The sequence below is a fragment of the Orycteropus afer genome, unplaced genomic scaffold (genome assembly GCF_000298275.1).
Source record: "Orycteropus afer afer isolate SDZICR_OR568_19922 unplaced genomic scaffold, OryAfe1.0 scaffold00355, whole genome shotgun sequence".
NCBI lineage: Eukaryota > Metazoa > Chordata > Mammalia > Tubulidentata > Orycteropodidae > Orycteropus > Orycteropus afer.
The window spans coordinates 3,119,507-3,141,460 of NW_006921942.1; positions in this window are offsets into that span (position 1 = coordinate 3,119,507).

Genomic DNA, 21,954 nt, shown 5'->3' on the forward strand with positions numbered 1-21,954 from the left:
CCCCCCCCCGTGTAATAGTTCAGCCTGTCCACCCATCTATTCACCCATATATCAATGTTTGCCTTCACTGATAACATAGTACTATGTGTGCAAAAGGGTTCATCTTTGTTGTCTGTACCTCCCATACACTTCTCTATGTCTTCTTCTTCCTCAATGCCTCAAGATAAGGGTTCCTCTTTCCCCACATCATTGCCAACATTTTGTTCTCTTCCTTTTTTTAAAAAAATGTATATCTTAGCCATCCTATTGTTATTAGGTGCCATTGAGTTAGTTTCAACTCATAGTGACCCTATGAACAACATAACATAACACTGCCTGGTTTCGCACCATCCTTACAATCATTGCTATGTTTGAGCCATTGTTATAGTCACTGTGTCAATCCATCCAGCCATCCTAATGGGAGTGAAATGATATCTCATTATAGTTTTGGTTTGCATGTCTCTGACTAGTGACAGTGGGCATCTTTTCATGTGTTTGGTGGCCATTTGAATGTCCTTTTTGGTGAAATGTCTATTCAAGTCCTTTGTCCATTTTATGATTATTTGTCTTTTTGTTGTTAAGTTGTCAAATTTATATATATATTTTGGCTATTAGATTCTTGTCAGATATATGGTTTCTGAAGATATTTTCCCCATCAGTAGCTTCTCTTTTCACTTTCTGGGTAAAGTCTCTTGATGAGAATAAGGAAGACTGAAGAAAAGTTGATGCCTTTGAACTGTGGTGTTGGCAAAAAAATAATGTGGGCTGACAGAAGAATGAACAAATCTGTCCTGGAAGAAGTGCAGCCAGAATGCTCCTTAGAAGTGAAAATGATCAGACTTCATCTCACCTACTTTGGTCATGTTGTCAGAAGGGACCAGTCCCTGGAGAAGGATTTCATGCTTGGTAAAGTAGAGGGTCAGGGAAAAAGAGGAAGACCCTGAACAAGATATATTGACACAGAGGCTGCAATAATGGACTCATGTGTAGAAGGGATTGTGAGGATGGTGCAGAACCAGGCAGTGTTGTACACAGGATCACTATGAGTTGGAGCTGACTTGATGGCAACTAATAGCAACAACAACTCCTGATGAACAAAAGTTTTTAATTTTCATGAAGCCCCATTTATTGGTCTCTTGCTGTCTGTGCTTTTGTTATTATATTAAATAATCTGACAGCATTGCCCCAGCATTGTCTTGTAAGAATTTTATGGTGTTAGGTCCTTAATCCATTTTGAATTTGTTTTTGTATATGGTTTGAGGCGTGGATCCTGTTTCATTTTTCTTCATGTGGAAATCCAATTTTCCCAGTACCATTTATTAAAAAGATTCTTCTTTTCCCACTGAATGGATTTAGCACCCTTGAAAAAAATCAGTTGAATATAGATGTGTTCCCTATTTTAATTGGGAGGAAATTCATATACAATTCACCCATTTTAAAGTATATAATTCAGTGGCATTTATTGCACTCACAATATTGCTCAACATCATCTTTTTTTTTTTTCTAAAATAACCATATGCTCTACCTCTCATCACTCCTAAGACCCTCGTATTCAAGTCAATTCAACTTAACAAAGACACATTAAGTTCTTCCTATGTGACAGGTACTTTGTGAGGTGCTGGTATACAAGACCACATTGAGCCCTCAATGGCAATCCTGTGCAATTGACTTTTTTATCCCCTCGGAAGGAAGGTTGGGTAATCTACTTCCATAGTGATACCACCTTGGAAACCCAAGGAAGTGTCCCTATGAGTTGGATCCAACTCAATGGCAGTCAGTGCTGTGTGTGTGCTTCCAGATGATACAATGAGCAATCTAAAGAGGTAAAAAGAACTTGCCCAAGATGGCAGGTGGACAGAAGTCTGGACCCATCTAACCCCAAGACCCATTGTCTTCCTTTCCCACTATCTTGCTCCCTTTCCTTTATGACACTTTCACTCACCACCTGGTCTGGCACACAGGGAAGGCTCTGCAAGTTTTGGTCAGTGTCTACCTGTCACAGGCCTTTGTCCAGCAGAGAGGATGACTATCAGTTCTCTTGGTTAGTGCCATTCACACTGGACCTTCAGGACTCTGCTCCTCCATGGCATCCCCACCCACTGAACTTGACCCTTCGATGACAGATCTTCATAAACTGGAAATGTGTTTATATCTTGTCATCCACCAGGTAAGTGGCACAAGAAGCCTCTGGAAGGACTTGACAGAATCCTCTGCCCTATCAGGGTGACATCAGAGGTGGGCCTTTTATGAAGACTTGGCAGAGAGTGCTCATGTGTCTCCTGCTCTGAGTGGCCATCCCCAGGCACTTAAATTTGCTCATCATTTACCTGCATGGAAGGAATTTGTATGCCATCCCTGGCATCATGCATTACTGTGTGGGCATTTGCTGTTTCAGGTCACTCAGCACCCTTCTCTCCACTTGTATAATAGCACCCAGTTTCATCTGTTGGAATTAGCTCTCCTGGTCTTAGAAAACAGTTAATCAGGGCTCTATGCTTTCCTGAAGCTGAGGAGGGCATGACCCCGAGCCAGGCATATCAGAGGCTCTCTTCCAGGTCACTGAATCTAAGAGCTTATTCTCCCATTTGGGGGGGCCCTGACAAGACTGCTATAGGAGCTCTGGTAGCATAGTGCCTAAGGCATTTGGCTGCTAACCAGAAGGCTGGTGGTTCAAACCCACCAGCCACTCCTCGGAAGGAAGGTTGGCAATCTACTTCCTTAGTGATACTGCCTTGGAAATCCAAGGAGGGGTCACTATGAGCCGGGTCTGACTCAACGGCACAAAACAACAACAGACAAGACTGCTACTCACTGGTTCCTATTTCCTGGTCCTTGGAGGGGTCCTTGGTTCTCTGAGCCTGGTTTGCTTCCTGTCAATTCTGTGAGATTCTCACTCTTTTTCATCTATTCCCTCCATTCATCTCAGCTTCTGTTGCTTACAGCTGAAGAGCCCTAATAGATTAAGAGAGGAAGAAGTCAAAATGGCCTCCTTTGGCACAAAGGCCTGTGAGTAGGTGATCTGTATTCCCCACCCCCACCCCACCCCCCAAAAAACCATGAAAAGTTCAATATTAGCAGCTATCCAATAACTATTCTCCATTTTTCTTTTTTTTTTTTTTTGGTTGACAGAAGTCTGCTTTTATTGGATGATTCCCTCTCCAGACCCAGGTGATAGATCACGATTAGTTTAAGCTAGTAATAGTTTCATTCCATTGTCCACTGATTCATTCAGGCATCAGTATGTGACCCAATCTGGCCAATAGGATTTATTTTGGCCATTTTACAGTTAAAAGATATCTTCATCTGGGTTTCTGGGAAAGAGTTCTTTGCTAATAAAAATATTCCTAGGAAGAAGTTCTTCTACACCATCCAGGATCATCTCTGCACAGGGTTTCTGGAACTGTTGTAGCCATCTTATAACCTTGGGTGAGATAATGCTGATGTGGTGGTGAGTTAGCAGTGGGGAAAACCTGGAATGGCTGAATCCTTAACATTTTTGGGCTTCTAGGTTATTCAGCTTTGGAACTACTTCTATCTTCCCCTTAACAAGTCCCTATTGTTTAAGCCACATATAGCTATGTTTCTGTTACCTGCAGCCCAAAGCATCCTTCTACACAGTCAGAGCTTGATATCTGGGAATACACACCCCAACCATGCTGGGACTTCTACATCAAGGAACAGGAAGGGGCAGAAAGAAGTCTGAAGAAGGAAAAGTCCAAAGAATTAGGGTGAGCTTGTGAGGGATCCAAAAAGGGCCACTCACGGGTGTTTTTCTGAAGCCAAGAGGAGGGCATGAGCCTGAGCCAGGTGTGTCAGAGGCTCTCTTCCGGGTCACTGAATCTTCCATATCACAAGACTGTTACTGAGTGGGATGCAGGTAGCCTCCAAGTACTGGCAATTTCTGGAGCCAGAATGACAATGTCATTTCCTGGCAATCTTCCTTTTTTAGGGCAGGAAAACTGCCAGCAGCATTAGGACAAGAAGAACATGATCCAGCCCAAAGTAGGGGTTGAGTGGAACTGTATTAGCTAGTTAGGATCTCAGGGTCTTGGGTTCATGTAGGGCTCTGGTTCTTAGAAGGAATTGGAATCTAAGGCAGGGAAACAGAGGCAGAAAGAAGCAAGCCCAGTTATGTAGAGTTGCTAACACAGGAGCTCTGTAGTTCAGTGGGCACCCCTTTGGCCACTCATAGAAATACCAGCTGTAGAGTTCAGGGCAACTAGGCCAACGCTTGCCTCTGCCAGCCCACTGGACACTGATGAGATTCTGAACACTTTAGCCAGATTTGGCTCAGGTGTTGGACAGGCACATTGGAGGAATGGTGCCTCAAGTCAGTAGGGAGAGGTAGGAACTTACAGAGGTTTTAGGTCATGCAATAATTTCCATCAGGAGCTTGGAGAGCTCCAGTGAGCTTCTAGCTTATGACACAGGATGCATGCAATCCTAGTGCCTTGGAGATACAGCCCCTCTCAGGTCCAAAGGGATAGCCACTGGACCAAGACTCCTCTTTCCATGCCCAATCTTAGTGCATCAGCCAAGGGGATTAGGCAGATACTTCCTGCTGGTTCATTTCTCATCTGTACATTCTGCCACCTCCCCCCTTTTCTACCACTGATGAAATTTCAGATAGAACTCCAACAACTCATTTTTAGGCTGGAAAGATCATACAGGTCATCTGGTCTACCACACTCATGTGACCAAAAGGGAAACAGAGGTACAGAGAAGAGCAGAGACATGCTATTAACCTGCTGTGTGATCCTGGGCAGCCAATATCATCAGTAAGATTGTGCCACCTCTGTCATTCCATGGTCTGTTTCAAAAGGGTGAACATGTGTGAAACCATAAATTAATTCTTCAGAACATGGGATGTTCTGACACTAAGCCCCAAACAAGGGTCTGCCTGTCCTTTCTCTTTCTTTCCTTTCTGACAGCCGGGCCCCTTACACCCACCTATAAGCTCAGTCCTAAGACCAATCCTCCCTCTGACAATGAAGGCATCTTAAGGGTCTTCTGCTCAGATTTCTCTGCCCTGATGTTGTGCCATATTTCTAGAAGTTCTATCCCTGTCTTGTTCCCAAGGTCAAGCACTCACCTTGCTCCTTAGTCCTGGCCCAGTACCTTGCACCATACCTCAAGCCTGCCTCCTTCATCCCTATGGCAATAGCTAATAGCTCTGGTAGCATAGTGCCTAAGGCACTTGACCACTAACCAGAAGGCTGGCGGTTCAAACCCACCAGCCACTCCTCTGAAGGAAGGTTGGGCAATCTACTTCTGTAGTGATACTGCCTCGGAAGCCCAAGGAGGGGCTGCTATGAGTCGGGTCCCACTTGACAGTACATAACAACAACAACAACAGCTAAATATATGTACTGAGCACTTGTTCCCTGCCAGGTGCTTGTCTAAGCATTCTTACATGGATTACTTATTGAATTCCCAAACAGGGCTCTCAGGTAGTTACTATCTTTACTCCCATTTTACAGAGAGGAAACTGAAACACAGAGAGATTAACCAGTTTGCCAAAGGTCATTCAGTTAATGAGTGGCAATACCTGGGTGTTCCCCCAACAGCTCCATCTCAGTCATTTTCTCTCTGAACTCTCTGCTCCGCTGTAAGCAGGACTGGACTTCCTCCCACTCCCAACCCTCAGGCCTGACTTCTAGTGCCCACTCTTTTCCTGTGGGTATGATTAATGTTATGGATGGAATCTTAAATTCCTGGTCCTTGTACCTGTGGATATGATCCTGTTTGGAAATAGAGTTTTTCTTTTGTTATGTTAATAAGGTCATACCAGTATAGGGTGGGTCCTAAACCTAATCCCTTCTGAATTATAAAAAGACTAAAATAAACACAGAGACACAGATCCAGGGGAAGATAGATACCATGTGAGGATCATCTACAAACCAAGGAACTTCAAGGAACCAAAGCAAAGGTTTATTGACTGGGTTTATGGACAAAGAAGTAATTAATATGGCTGAGACTCTGATTTTGACTTTTAGTGTCCAGAACTGTGAGAAAATAAATTTCTGTTCTTTAAATACTTGTGGTATTTGTGTTATAACAACAATAGGTAACTAAGAAAGTTGGACTCAAGTTCCTGATCTAACCTATCCCAAAGCACTTCAGGCTTGTCGTGATGGTGAGGTCATGTCCTTTGGAGAGGAGGTGAGATCTAATAGGCTAGGATGAACAAGCAGACAGTGGGGAGGCCCCAAGACCGGAAATCAAGTCTTGCTATTTGCAAATGCAGACCCCATGGCAGCACTCCTGAGGCAAGTCCTTCCCTTGCTCATTGGCTAATAGCCAGTGAGCTAGAGATTCAGGGGCTGGTGACAGCCAATGATCGATCACCTACCATCCAGGGAAAGCTAAGTGGCACAAGGGAAAAAGGCAGGTTCAGAGGCCAGTCAGACCTCCATTCAAATCCCAACTCTGCCCTACAGAAGCTGTATGAACTTGAGGCGGTGTCATGGAAGGGGGTGGTCTCTGAGCCTCAGATCTCCCAGCTATAAAATGGGGCTAATCATACCCATCTTGAGCGGCCTTTTTGAGAACTGTTGTTGTTGTTATGTGCCGTCGAGTCGGACCCGACTCATAACAACCCCTCCTTGGGTTTCCGAGGCTGTATCACTACAGAAGTAGATTGCCCCATCTTCTTTCTGAGGAGTGGCTGGTGGGTTTGTAGAAATACCTTTATCAAGTGTCTGGCTCTCAATGAAGGCTCATCCTTTTTGGTCCTTTAATTCAACTGCTCTTGATGCACCTCAGAGCTGGCTGTCTCCCATTGCCAGAGATGACCTCTTGGAGCTGAGCAATCAGAGCTGGCCTGGGTAGCTGCAGTGATGCCCACCATGTGGTTGGCGAAGACCCAAGTGCACTCAGCACATTAGAATAAATACAGGGTCCAGCACCTGATTCTAAACAATGGGCTATTCTGAGGTTTTAATTGCTCATCAAAGAGAAGGCAGGCTCTAGGCAGTGACCAGCTCTGGAGGGTCAGGACAAGCATCGTGGCAGCAAACGGTGGAGCAAACATTCCAAGGTGCAGGTGCAGAGATGCCAGCTAGCAGGTTACACAGCTCAGAATGTCACCCAGGGAGGGAGTTGTAAAAGCCTCTAGGGTGATTACTCTCTCCATGCACAAATGGGGGAACTGAGGCCCAGAGAGGGGAGTGCTTTTATTCACTGCTTCAGCAGGCATTCATCAAGCATCTACTCCAGGTCAGGCTCTGTGCTAGGTCTTGGGGCTCTCACTGTGTATGGAGGAGGCAGAGATGACGATAGTACCTTGTGACAAGTGCCAGGAGAGGCACAGAGAGGAGCTGCAGGTACATGATGGAGGCACACCCTTCTAATCATATGAGTCATTCATTCAATAAATACGGACTCAGTGCTTATATGTGCCAGGCATTGTTCAAATAGAGAAATAAAGAAAGGTATAACAAAGCCCAGTCCCTGCCTTCATGGGGTTTACAGTTTGATGGGGGAGAAAGGGAATAACAATACTAATGAAGAAGTATGTATGATAATGTCAGAGTGTGTAAGTGTCATAAAGAAAAATAAAGCAAAGTAAAGGGACAAGGAACAGCTGCAGCTGGTCAGCATTTTACCTAAATGCCATGTTTGATGTTAAGGATCACAAGTTAACTTTAGCATATGAAGTACCCAGAGCAATGAATGCACACCCCTTTGAATGAAGAGGGGAAGCCAAAGCTTGAGAAGGCCTGCCTTGGGGGTCACATAGAACCTGTAACAGAGCCAATACTTGCCCAGGCTTCCTGTCCTATAGGTCAGAGCTGGTCTTGTGCAAGCTCCTCCCCCACAGCATTATAGCCACAACCCTCCTTCCAGCCTCCCAAGGGAGCAAAGCACCTGGCAGCTCTGCTAGGCTAGGAGCCAGCCCAGCTCCCTTAGTCATCCCCTCCTGGCTTGCCAGTCATCCATGCAGGCATCAGGCAATGGAGACTAGCAGCCACAGGCCCTCAGCGACCCAGACACTGCAGGCTTATACCTCCCCTTCTCCACCTCCCACCAGTGCAGAAGCCTGAGTGTCAGACACACATGGGTCCTCCACAGTTAAGCTGTGTGACCTTGGTAAGTTCAGCACAGCATCTGTCCAAACTGGATGTTTGTTGTGCTGCTCTCGAAGAGTGTTGGGAGGATTAAATATAGAAAGGCATAAAATACCCACAAGAGTCTACGGCCCATGGTGGGCTGGATAAGCATTGGCACCTTCCCTTCTTGCATCACCACCTGCTGTCCCATGCCTGGCCCCCCAGCCAGGCATGGCTCCTTTTTCAGGGTTCCCATAACCCTTACAGCCAGCCCTTAGGGCACCCCCTTTCCTTTTCTGTGTTTGTTGGTGGTCTCCCGAATGAGGCAGCCAGGTTCCGAGAGCAGCCTCTGGCTCCTGCTACCCTTGTGGGGCTCAGCATGGAAGGCACACTCAGTCGGGGCTCAGTAAATATTCCTGGATGTAGCTTCTAGCCAGGAAAGTTGAACTTGATGAATAATGGGGAACATAGAACCCTGAAGGAGTCCCAGGGTGGGGCAAACAGTTAATGTGCTTGGCTGTTAATTGAAAGGCTGGTGGTTTGAATTCACTCACAGTGCCTCAGAAGAAAGGCCTGGTGATCACTTTTGAGAAACCAGCCATTACAAACGCTGTGGAGCACACTTCTATTCTGACACACATGAAATCAACTCAGTGGCAACTAGTAGGACATTAGATGGAGAGTCAGATTGTTTAACCAGCTGAATGGCTCTGGGTGGTTGTTTATTATTATTAGTAGTAGTAGTAGTAGTAAATGAGGATAATCATCAGTGCTCAAGGTTCTGCAAAATTACATGGTGGATTCAATATTATCTTTTCCCTTATATAATCATAGGTCAAGATGTGAGTTTATTCAATTTGTAACCTAGTACTCCAATCCTTCCCACAACATCCTGTCCCTAGATGTCCTGCCTCTCGTGGAACTCTTCAGTGATAGGGAAACTCACTACCTATTGGGCAGCCCATGCCATGTTTTGGCTGCTTCTGAGCTTTAGAAATAAGAACTGTCTGCTGTTTTCAGACCTGCCATGCTGAGCTCTGGAATTCAGAGGAATGTGTGGGTGATGAGCAAGCTGGGGGAGGGGCTGGGGAGAGGTGCAGGCAGAGGCTGGGAGGGTGCTGGGGAGTTGAGAGCATCCGGAAATGGCCTTTCTGGTCACTGCAGGAGGGAGCTCTTCCTGGTGGAGCCCCTCCACAGGCTGTTAGCTCCTCTTCCCAGACAAACTCCCACTAATGGGGCTTGCTCTGTTCGTGGCCAAGCCCACCTTCCAGAAGACATCCTGCATGGGCTGCCTCCTGCCTGAGGCTGCTCAGTGGCTGGACAGAGGGGCCTGGGTTCTCAAGCTGTGATGTATGATTTATGACTCCGATGAGCTCACCAACTCAGGGAGGGAGGGCAAGGGCGAGGGGAAGCTGGAGGAAGGCTGGTTATGGATTTTAACCCTCTGATATTACTGGCTGGGAATTTAACATCAATAATTCAAGGCGGTGGGGTGAGAAAAAGGTGAAAGAGAGAGCTGTAAGGAGGGAGGTAGAAAGGAGAAGGACGGGAAGGAATGGAGGAGAGAAAGAGGAAAGGAAGAGCAGTGAGGATGCATTTACTGAGTGCTTCCCATGTGCCCTGCGCCAGCACCTCCACCTTCTTGAGTTCATTTAAGCCTCATCGCCATCTGTAAAGCAGAGGATGTCACCTCCATTGAACAGATGGGGAAACTGAGGTTCAGAAAGGAGAAACAAAGATTTCTGGAGTGCAGGGAGAGAATTTGAATCAAGGTTTGCTGACTGCAGAACCCAAGCTTTTTTTTTTTACACCAGCTTGATTCTGGGAGTGTAGTCAGCTCAAGGAACAGGAGAGTCTTTGCTGGCCTCAGGATACCCTGTCCCCAGCTCAGTGAGGACCCCATTCACACACTCAGGAGCTGACATGTGGCAAAATGAGTTTAGAGGGGTTGGTCTCTGGGAAATAAACCAGCCCTTGGCCTTCTGGACAGCACCAGAACTTTGTTGCTGGAGCTGAAAAAATTAACTGCTATATTTAAAAGCATTGTTCAGTTGCTATGGCAACAGAAGGGCTAAGAATAATATAAAAAGAAGATGATATGCCAGGTTGTCACTGGCAACCCAATTTTAAGGGTGTGTGTATGTGTTTTAAAAGGGGAGTGGGGAGAGGTAGTGAAGTTCAAACTGTCTTCCCTGCCCCCTCTAGCACCATCTGCCCCAGTGACATGTCCAAGAAGGTCTGGAATCTCATGGGTTTGCCCAAGTCATTTGTGTGTGTGTGTGTGTGTGTGTGTTTGTGTGTGTATGAAGAGGTGGGGAAGGGTGGCATGTCCTGGCCCTGAGCCTAAAGATAACAGTGGCTCTCCATTCCCTAATTGCTGTCCTCTCCTGGCAGCCCCTCACTGCCTTCCCTCAGCTGTGGAACCCCAGCCGGAGGCACCTCTCAAACAGATGGACCCAAAATAGCTGCTTCTCTTGACCTGGGAGCTTTCAGCCAGCCTGGCAGACTCCCTGGGGACCAGCAGGGAAGACAGATGGTCAGGAGAGAAGAGCAGGAGCCAGATTTATTGATCGGCAGCCGGATGTCAGGGCTGAGAGGCAGCTTGCGGCAGACCAGTACACAGGTGACCCCAGTTCTGGGAGGGGTCCTGGCTGACTGGGGTCTGGGGCCTGGGCCTGGGTGACCTGGAGGGGACCCACAGCAGGCCTGAGCAGGGAGAGGAAGGTGAATGAGGTGGCAAAAAGAGAAGCAAATAAAAATCTCAAAGGGGGTTATTAACTGGCGTGTTTTGGAAATAGGCCTGTTAGATTTACCCCTACCACTGTCATTTGGGGAGCTCTGGTGGTGTAGCACCTAAGACACTTGACTACTAACCAGAAGGCTGGTGGCTCGAACCCACCAGCCACTCCTTGGAAGGAAGATTGGGCAATCTACTTCCGTAGTGATACCGCCTCGGAAACCCAGGGAGGGGTCGCTATGAGTCAGGGCCGACTTGATGGCAGTGAGTTTGCGTTGTTTGTTGTACTATCATGTGATATGGGAGAAAGCTTTGAAATCAGCTCCACCAGAGTCCCCATCCAGATCTGTCACATACTACTACTGGTTGTAGCTGAGCAAAGCCCCTAGCAACTCTGGGCATCAGTCCTACAACAGGAAAAATGGCACTGACTCTCAAGACTATGTGAGGGTTCCAACAAACTAATGTTTGTAAAGTGCCAAGCCAGGCACACATGATATTGCTGCCAAATAGCACCATCCACCAGGACAAGCCCTTCACTTTGAAACTTCTCTACGTCAAGCCAACGATAAAGGCCATGGAGACACACAAATAAATGAGTGATGAGATATAGCTGGGGTGGGAAGGTAGTGGTGCCAGCATAGAGAGGTAGGCAATAAGGGGCCCAGGAATGGCTGCATTTGCCTAGAATGATCAGGGATTTCCAAAGAAGAGGAGATATTGAGCTAGGTTTTGAAGAATGAGGCTGAGGAGAAGAGGGAAAGGCATTCCGGGCAGAAATAATAACTTGAACAGAGATAGGAAGGTGGGAAAACACTTGGAGGGTCTGGAGCAGGTGACAGGTTTGCTGGTGCAGAAACTGCCAGCAAGAAGGGGCCACTGGAGAAGGGAAATGATCAAATCTGTGTTTCAGAAAGACCTCTGGGAAGCTCAGTAGGAGAGCTGGATAAGTGGTGAACCTAGAAGCAAGGAGGCCCATGGGGAGCCCAGTGCAAGAATTCAGGACTAGATACAGCTGCTCTTTCCCCATCCCTGCCTGCTATGGCTTCCCATAGGCTGGGGTCCCCACCACATACAGAAGTAGCTACACCTTGACTCCTGAGCATTCCTTAGCAGGAGGGGAGAGCTGGAGGGACTCACGGATGGATATGACTAGGGAAGGCTTCCTGGAAGAGGAGTAGGGGAGGGCAGTTTGGGCAGATGGCATGGTGTGAATAAAGCTTGGAGAGGGCATGGCACAGAGGGGAAACCACACAAGGATTCTGCTGCAGCTGATGTTCCTGAGGGAGAGCTGGGAAAAAGCAGGTTGGAGATCTGAGCAGGGCTGGGTTGCTGAGGGTCAAGTATTCCAGGTGGAGGGGCTGGGCCCTCTTGTGGGCAGAGGAGAGGTGCAGGGAAACAAGAGGGGCTGGGCAGGACAATCCAGCTGGGTCAGACACTCCCTCACTTTCAGGCACATGAGTCTCCTTTTTTTTGTCATCTGGGTGCCAGCCACAGACAGGAGATCTCGAGCAGCAATGGACACATTCACGTGTTCATGGCAATGGACACGTTTATTCAGCAATTGCTTGGATTTCACCAGAACACAGCCAGCTCTTCCCAAGCCACAGCCTTGCTGTCAAGCCCTCACCCCAGCGTCTGTGACACAGGGGAGAAGCTCCCTTTTGAGGAGAGCTGTTGCCCTATGGGCTGCCCTCTCAGAGCATGCCATTCTGGTATCCATTTCCCATGCTCAAAGTTGTGTCTGGGTTTCACAGGGGCTCAGGCTGAGGTGGCTAGTGGGCAGAGCTGTTCCCAAGTGGCTCAGTATATGGGGACCATCACTTGGGAAGAAATTTCTGGGGCCAGGGGCAGCCTCTCAAAGCCTTGCTTTTGCCCTCCTTTCCTCCCTCCTTTTTTTTCAACAAATATTGAGCAGCTACTATATGCCAGGTACTGTTTAGGAATTGAACCAGACAGACAAAACCCCTGCCCTCTTGGATCATAAATTCTAACTGGGGAAACAAGACAACAGTCAAACAAATAAATATTGTCAGGTAGTGATGAGTACTGTGAAAAAAAAAAAAAAATCTGAGGAAGAGTAAAGCAAGTGACTAGGGTCAGGGAAGGTCTAAGAAGATAATATATCAAAGTGCTTAGCTAGGCTAAAAAACTAAAAAAGAAAACTGCCATCAAGTTGATTCTGACTCATAACAACACCTTAGGACAGTGTGGAACTGCCCCATAGGGTTTCTGAGGCTATAAATCTGCACAGAAGTAGACTGTCTTATCTTTTTTCCACAGAGGGCTGATGGGTTCGAACCTCTGACATTTTTTTTTTTAGCAGCCAAATGCCTTAACTATGGCACCACCAGAGCTCCTTGCTTAGCATGATAAGTGCTCCCAAATGCCTGTTGCTATCCTTATAATTAGGAGCTCTGGTAGCATAGTGCCTAAGGCACTTACTTGACTGCTAACCAGAAGGCTGGTGGTTCAAACCCACCAGACACTCCTCGGGAGGAAGATTGAGCAATCTACTTCCATAGTGATACTGCCTCAGAAACACAAGGAGGGGTCGCTATGAGTCGGGGCCAACTTGACAGCAAATAACAACAACAACAACATCCTTATAATTATTAGGAAAACTTCAAGGAACTGCTATCTCTCCTTGTAGGTGATAAAGATCAGAGCCTGCAGGGATCTGAACAGCTGACCTGCTCCAGACAGCAGAGTTCATGTCCCATGAGAGGGCCTGCCTGGCCTGGGTGTATTACCTGATGAGGAATAACAGTTACTTCACTCTCATCTTGAAACAGAAACGTGGTGTCTGTGGCCTGGAAGGAGCCCACTCTACTTTCTTCCACTTTCCGTCTTTCTCTGTCTCTGTCTCTATCTCTCTTTCTCTCACACACACATATACATATTAATATACATATACAAACACAGGCATCAACTGCAATTATAGCCATAAGATCTTGACCCAGCCCAGGGCAGTGAGAGCTGAGACTGCAGGAAGCAGGACAGGTTCCAGGGGCCTTTTGTGAGACCCCTTCCAGGTAATTATTCTTTAACTAGGAGCCATTAGTGCCGGGAACTCCAGCACGTTCCCCACGCCTCAGGGCTTTACCTCACAGAGTCCTAGACCCCCTCCCCTCCTTTTCTACCCCCTAGTAACAACCAATCAGTAAATATCAGAAAAACTTGAAATTCCTAGAAACGGCAGTTTGCGGCCTCGGCCACAGGACAGAGCCAATCAACTAGAGACAACGCGCGATTTGAAAAATGACAACCAATCCTGTAATTTTCTGATTGAAACTCCCCCGTACCTGCTCCATCCCTGATAAAAGACCCCCTTGCCCTTTGTTCAAGGCTCTCAATCCTGAACCGTTGTGTCGGTGACGGTGACGGTTGAGGGTCCAAGCTTGAGCTTGAATAAACTTTCCTTTTGCTTTTGCATTATCATGTCTGTGGTAGCTTCCTCGCGCCGACACTCCTTTCAAGACCTGGGACCAACACTTTAACTAAGTATCAAGGTGCACATGAAACCCTCCCTCTTGGCTGAAACAAGCCTTAATGGAACTGGGGCCTACTCAGAGGACAGGAGGGCAAGCCCCCCACTCCTGCCCTCACAGAGCCCCTGGCCAAGAGGGACTGATGAGGAGTACACTTTTGATATGAGAAAGACTGAGGCAGGATAGCTGGAATTGAGGTCCCTGGGTGTCCTGCAGTACAAAGCTGCACAAGGACAATTGGGCACCCAGAGGACTTCCTGGAGGAGGAGGAAGAGCTTTTCATTTGAGCTTTGGAGAATGGGAAAGGTTTGGCCAAATAGACTTTGTTGCTGAGGATGGAAATAACATTCCAAGTAGGAAAAACAACAACAACAACAAACCCAGTGAAAACAAAGGCACAGAAGTTGGAACTTTTAAAGTACAGGACAACAATGAAGATGGAACCAGAAGGGTGGAGAAGACATGCTTTCTGCCTCTTATTTCTTCCTTTACCAAGAAAAAGTAGTAATCTCTTCATTCATATAAAATAACTCATTTATCTAAAAAGAGTTGATGCAGTCTAAGAGAGTAATTTCTCCTTCCTATGCCTCAGTTTGCCCATCTCCCAAATGGGTGTGTCCCTCTCCTGGGACTGTCTATGAGCTGATGCTGCTGACCAACAGGAAGCCACTACCTGGTCTACACTGCTCAGTGAGGCCTGTGGGTGGGTGCCAATTTCCCTGTCCCCACCAGGGAGTCTTAGGCTCACCCAAAAGCCCTGGGGTTCCCAGGATGTCCATCTCTCTGGGGCAAAAGCCACAATAACAGAGAGGGATGACATGGTGAGATGGCTTGGGAGAGAGATCTCCAGCCAAGTCACACAGAGCCCTTCCCTCAGCATTGCCTCAATCTCACAGCAGCCCAGGTGGTGGCATGAGTAGTGTCCCCACCACCACCAGGGGCATCAAATGTTGAAGAGGTTTGAACCCAGGACTGTGTGACTCCAACCCCCAAGTCTTTCCTACGAGGCCAGGTTGCCTCTTGCCCCAAATTGCACAGGCCAAGAACAGAAGCCAAGAGGGGAAGTGACTATTCCCAGTCACACAAGGACTCAGTTTGAACTATGGCTTGGAGGCTAGGCACCTGCACCTCTCTAGAGGTCCAACCTCTCCAAGACTGTGGCTAGGTGTCCCTTCCAAGCCACCCTGGGCTCTTCCTATGCCTTCCCTGCCCACCCTCAAACACTTAGGCCTCTATCTGTATCCCAGACATTGAACCATCAAAGATTTCCACAATCAGCATGCCAAACTTGATGAACTTGCAAGATCACTTCTGAGCAGACTCCTGGGCTGCTCCCCAGACTCCAGACATCAATTGCTGAAGGGATTAAAGAAGAAAGGAGATGCTGGAACAATCCACAAATGGCATGGTTTATTCACAAGAGGCCTACCCCAACTGGACATATCTGGAACAACCCTGGGTCCAACTAGAAAGAAATGTGTTTATCCAGCCCTGGCTCACCTAATTCAAGCACTGAAAACCCCACATGATTATTCCATCTTTTCAAAGACTATTATGTACAACTCCTATGCAAGGGCTGAGGGAGCTATAGGTAGAACCAGAGCCAGGCTCTCATGTCAAGAAGCCAGAGCCAGGCTCTCATGTCAAGAAACTCATAGGCTAGAATAAGAGGTATAAGTTAATTAATAACACTAATGGTAAATATTTACATAATCCTTATCCTGTGCCAGGCACAGTTCTAAGTTTCACTTGTAGTAATTCATTTAACACTTTCAATAATACTATGAGGGATGTAGCATTATCTTCATTCTACACAGATGAGGAAACTGAGGCACAGAGAGGTTGAATAACTTTCTCACAGTCACTCTGCTCACAGAACAGTGGTAGCAGTCAGCTCCAGAGTTTGTGCTCCTAACCCTACATATACTGTCTTTCAGTACACAGTGGTAAATATAGATGTATATTCCTTAACAGAGCTGTGCATTGGGTAGTATAGAGGTGGGCATGGTTAACTCAGTCTGGGGGGAGGGCATGGAAGTTGTCCAAAGTGGATAAAGCCTGAACTGGGCTCTCAGTGATGAAGAACTCCATCATCCCTGAAGACTAATGAAGTCAGTAATGACCATGCCACAGAATAAACTGAGAGGGCCTCCGGCCCAGGCAAGCTACCCCTAATCCCTCGACCCCTACCTTCCCCACCTGACCCCAGTCGAACTACTTCCTCCTTCCTGTAAGCTCCCAGGGAACTCAGTTTGTATCTCCTTTTCAGGGTGGCCCATAGCCTGCTTTGCACCAACTGCAAGCTTCTCTGACATCCTCTAATGCAGAGCCCTGGTCTCACTCCCTTTCATTCTGATGTCTCCAGCTCCTAGTGCAGGCCTGGTATGTGGCTGGTGCTTGTGAAATACTTGTTGAGTTGACATGAACTTCCTACAGATGTCAGGGCTGGCCATTCAATGACTGTGAGACCAGCAAAAGACCCTGACCTACTCTTCCCTTCCTTCCTTCTTCACTTTAAATCGGTATTTATCGAGCATCCACTATATATAGCAGTTGGGATACAGTGGGAAACAAGACACAGTCCCTATTCTCCAGGGACTTATAGCTGACACAGACAAGCCAAAAGACAATTGCAATGTGACAAATCTTGGCACTGAGTCAGTCCAGGGGGCCTTTGTGAGCACACTGATGGGCACTTAGCCAGACTTAGGCATAGAGGGAGCAGAAGATTTCCCAGAAGTGGCATCTGAGCTGGGACCTGACATTGTGCAGTAATTAGTCATTGTGTGTGTGTGTGTGTACATGTGTGCACTTGCATGCAGGTTAGGGAGGAGGAAGGTTAAGCTCAGAGCTTTCTAGGAAGAAGGAACCACATATGCAAAGGCCTAGAGGCAAGGGAGCTGCATGCACTACACTCTAGGATGGATGTCACACAGAGCTGGAGAGGGAGAGAGGAGAGGACTAAGGTCAGATCCCAATGGCCCTTTAAATCATTTTAAAGGAATGTGACATTTAACCCTGGAGGCAGGGGGCGATGTGACCAGATTTGTATTTTAGAAAGATCCGTCAGTACACTTTGACACTTTGAAGAGCAGATTGGACAGGAAGGTGGTGGCAGTCAGAAGCAGCTACAGGAATCCAAGTAATACAAGGCCATTGGTAGTGGTGGAGGAAAGAAGACACACCTGACAGGTCTGCAGTCAACATGATTTGATTGCCTTGGATGAAGGGAGGAAGTGTGTCAGAGATGGGGTTTGAGTTTGGGGAATTTGATCCCTTCCTGGGGCCCCCTTTCTCTTCTACCATCCTCATCCCACTGCTACAATAGGAAGTCATGGAATTCTTGGGGGAACTCCATCACACGAATGTGAACAAATTCATCAGCAGAAAATGCACCTGCACCATAACATCATGACCACACACACATCTCACCATAAACAAAAAAGTGTGCTGCAAAACTCAGTAGAATCAGCTGATTCTGATATGTCTCATTAATATTTGTTTGTTACATTTCATTTTATTGTCTGTGAACACTGATTAGTAGCCAAGCGTAGCAGGTGCCAAGAGTTTAAGGAAATTCAGTGGGAGAAAAACAGAAAATTGAGATAATTGTAAGTCATACTTTTGATTTTTACTGAAAACTAGGAAGAGAAAAATATTTAGTTTAGCAGGGGAAACACCCTCAGCACAACCTTCAGAGCACAGGGTGAAGCACTCCCACAGGCTTCTCCTTATAATGGTTGGAAAGCGATCTGATTAACTAGTTCATATTGAGGAATAGGAGCTCTGGTGGCACAGTGCCTAAGGCATTTGACTGCTAACCAGAAGGCTGGTGGTTCCAACCCACCAGCCACTCCTCAGAAGGAAGGTTGGGCAATCTACTTCCGTAGTGATACTGCCTCAGAAACCCAAGGAGGGGTCACTATGAGTTGGATCCGACTGGACGGCAATGGGTGGGATGGGGAATGAGAAATGGATGACTAATGGAGTTCCTTGACCCTTCCTCGAGGCACTAGCAGCTTGGTGTTAGAGATGAAAAGTAAATAGGTTTTCTGAAGACTGGGCAATCTACTTCCATAGAGATACTGCCTCGGAAACCCAAAGAAGGGTCGCTGTGAGTTGGATCCAACTCCACAGCAGTGAGTTTAGTGAGTAACATTGCTCAAATGTCGTCATCTGCCTGTACACCTTGAGAATATAGCCTTTTGTTTCTCCTGGCACTACAATAGCTTCAGGGGCAGACTAAACAAGAATTTTCCCCTCTAGACTTGCAAAGGAAGGCCCAAAGTGTATCTTGGAGGTGTGCTTTAGCATCCCCCTCTGTTACTATCCCAGTTTACAGAGGAGGAAGTTGAGGTTCAGAGTGGTCAAGTGACTTGCCCGAAGTCCCACAGCAAGTAAATTGGAAAGGCAGAACTGAAACTCAGCACTCAAAATGGTGGCACCATTTTTTTTGTATGAAGCAGCTGACTCCAACCAGGATGGGCATATATAACGGCACCTCTTAGGAGTACACCTTTACCAAACATCTCTCTCAAGAGAGAATTGCAGCCAGGCCTCTAACTTGGTGCCACCTGTCATATTGGTGTCTCCCTAGCCATACTAAGAACCTTTCCCAGTTATGGAGACAAGGAGATGATGGCTCCTTACAAGGAAAAGCTGCTGAGCAGCAAGAAGGCAGAGGGATCTCTTCCTGCTGAATTATCCTACAGCCCGGGAGGTACAACCAACCTTCATAGGTGTACATAGACCTACCTGATAAAGCAGCAATGGAATAACTATTACCTGGGGCTTAAACTATTGTTTGCTGCTCACAGTACCTTCCCCTTCCAAGAAGGACAGACAACAGCTTGGATGAAAGACCCAAGAAACAGGACAGATAAATGAAACCAGCATCCACATGGGAACTTCTTGGAAAGTAGGGTTAACAGTCCTCTGCCCACTCCTCCAGTGATCCCTAAAAGACAGAGGAGATGGGCATGCCAGAGCTCTGTGTAAGGCAACATAGTTTGAGAGAAGTCTGAGAACAATGTCCTTTGAGCAGCTATTCAAAGCATTTTTGGATGTTTGGTCTTGATCAGTAACAATGGCAGTGGGTGATGTTTATTGAGTGCTCACAATATGCTAGCACTTTACACTTCTGCTCATATCAGCCCCATAGCTGCTCCCTTTTGGGGATGAGGAAACTGAAGCCTCCCTGAAGTCTACACAGGTAGCAAATGGCCAAGCCAGGATTTGAATTGAGGGAGTTGAGCTCCAGAGTCTGAGATCACAACCACTCTCAGGCTTGATCAGAGAGATTGGGGGCATCACTGAGAGGTCTAAGTGCAATATTCAAAGAGCTGTGACAATAGGGAGAATGAACTGGTTGGGATGGCCATAGCAGAAGGTGGAAGTGAGAAAGGAGTGCTTCAGGGATGTATTCTTTCACCATCCTTATTCAATCTTTATGCTGAGCAAATAATCCAAGAAGCTGGACTATATGAAAAAGAAAGTGGCATCAGGACTGGAGGAAGAATCATTAACAACCTGCAATATGCTGATGACACAACTTTGCTTGCTGAAAGTGAGAATGACTTGAAGCACTTACTGATGAAGATTGAAGAATAGTCTGCAGTATGGATTACATCTCAATATAAAGAAAACAAAAATCCTCACAACTGGACCTATAAGCAACATTACGATAAATGGAGAAAAGATTGAAGCTGTCAAAGACTTCACATTGCTTGGTTCTACAATCGATGCCAATGGAAGCAGCAGTTAGGAGATCAGCACTGCACCGGGCAAGTCAGCTGCAAAGGACCTCTTTCGAGTGCTGAGGAGCAGAGATGTCTCCTTGAGCACTAAGGTGCACCTGACACAAGCCATGGTATTTTCAGTTGCCTCTTATGCATGTGAGAGCTGGACAATGAATAAGGAAGACCAAAGAAGAGTTGATGCTTTTGAGTTGTGGTGCTGGTGAAGAATGTTGAAAGTACCATGGACTGCTAAAAGATCTAACATATTTGTCCTGGAGGAAGTGCAGCTGGAATGCTCTTTGGAAGCTAGAATGGCAAGACTTCGTCTCACCTACTTTGGTCATGTTGTAAGAAGGGACCATTCCTGGAGAAGGATATCATGCTTGGTAAAGTGGAGGGTCAATAAAGAAGGGGAAGGCCCTCAACAAGATGGATCGACAGTGACTGCAATGATGGGCTCAAGTATAGCAAGGATCGTGAGGCTGGCACAAGACTGGGCAGTGTTTTGTTCTGCTGTGCATGGGGTCGCTATGAGTCAGAGACTACTCGATGGCACCTCACAACAACAGTGATTTGAGTTTTACATGTGTCATCTCATTTTCTCCACACAGACTCTGAAGTTGATTAGTTAGACTGATGGACAGACAAGACAGACAGCTGCTATTGAACTGACTCCAACTCATGGCAACCTTATGTACAACAGAATGAAACATTGCCTGTTTCTGCACTATCCTCACTGAATATAGTCTTTTGTTCATTGCATTGTTGCAGCTACTTGCCAATCCATCTCTCTGAGGGGTTCCCTCATCCTTTTAGGCCCTCTGTTTCACCAAACATGATGTCCTCCTCTAGCAATCGATCTCTCCTGATGATGGGTCCAAACAAGTGAGTTGGACAAAGTTCTATTATGATCCATAAAGTTTGCATTGGCTAATTTTTGGACATAGATTGCCAGGCCTTTCTTCTTAGTCTGTCTTTGTCTGGAAGCTCTGAAACCTGCCCACCATGAATGACCCTGCTGATAATTGAAGTATCAGTGGTATAGCTTCCAGCGTCATAGTAACATACAAGTCACCATGGTATGATTAACAGAGGGATGGTGGGAAATTGATATACATGTTCCCATTTTACAGAGGAGGAGATTGGGCCCAGAGAGGCTAAGTAGACAACCTAAGGCCACACAGAGAGTCTCTGGGGAACTTGTAACCACTGCCTTGCTCCTAGGTCACTCAGAGCCCACCTCTGCCTTCCCACTGCAGGGAGTGGTTTGGGGCAACAGCCTCTTCCCATTTTTGAGCCCCACCCCGGCCAAGAAACATGCCCAGGCAGGCTGAACTGCTGGGGATCCCAAGAAATGGAGGTTGAACAGAAAGGACAGGGGTGGCGGTGGGCTGGGGGAGACACTGACAGACGGAAGTGAAAGCAGCCCTGAAAAAAAGGAACGAAGGAAGAAAAGCAGAAACTAAAACAAGTGACAAAGAAAACGAGAGTGTCCAGAGGAAGTGACTGAGGGGTGCGGCGATGCCGGAGGAATCCCCCACAGACTGGTGTTTCCTCTCTTCTCAGAGGACTAGGAGGCTAGGGGCGGTTGACCAACTGTGCCCTCACAGCTCTAGCAAAGAAGGTCTCCCGCCAGCCAGGGCAGGAGCAGCACTGCACGCAGGGTGTGGAGACCTGAGCTGAAGAAGCCCCAGTCGTGCTTCCTGCTGGGTGATTATGGGACTTTTAATAGACCTTGCTGAGCCTCGGTTCCCTATATAAAATGGTGATACCCATCCTGAAGCCACAACATGCTAGGAGGATTTCCTGATCCATGCCCAGAGCAGGGTAAACAGCCTCTGGCAGGCCCTACCTAGCCCAGTGCTGGGGGTGAAGGAGAGTAAGTGCCCAGACCTATGGGCCACAGGTGTAGGAGGGTGAGGAGGGCATCCTCCATCTCATTCCTTGAACATTCATCC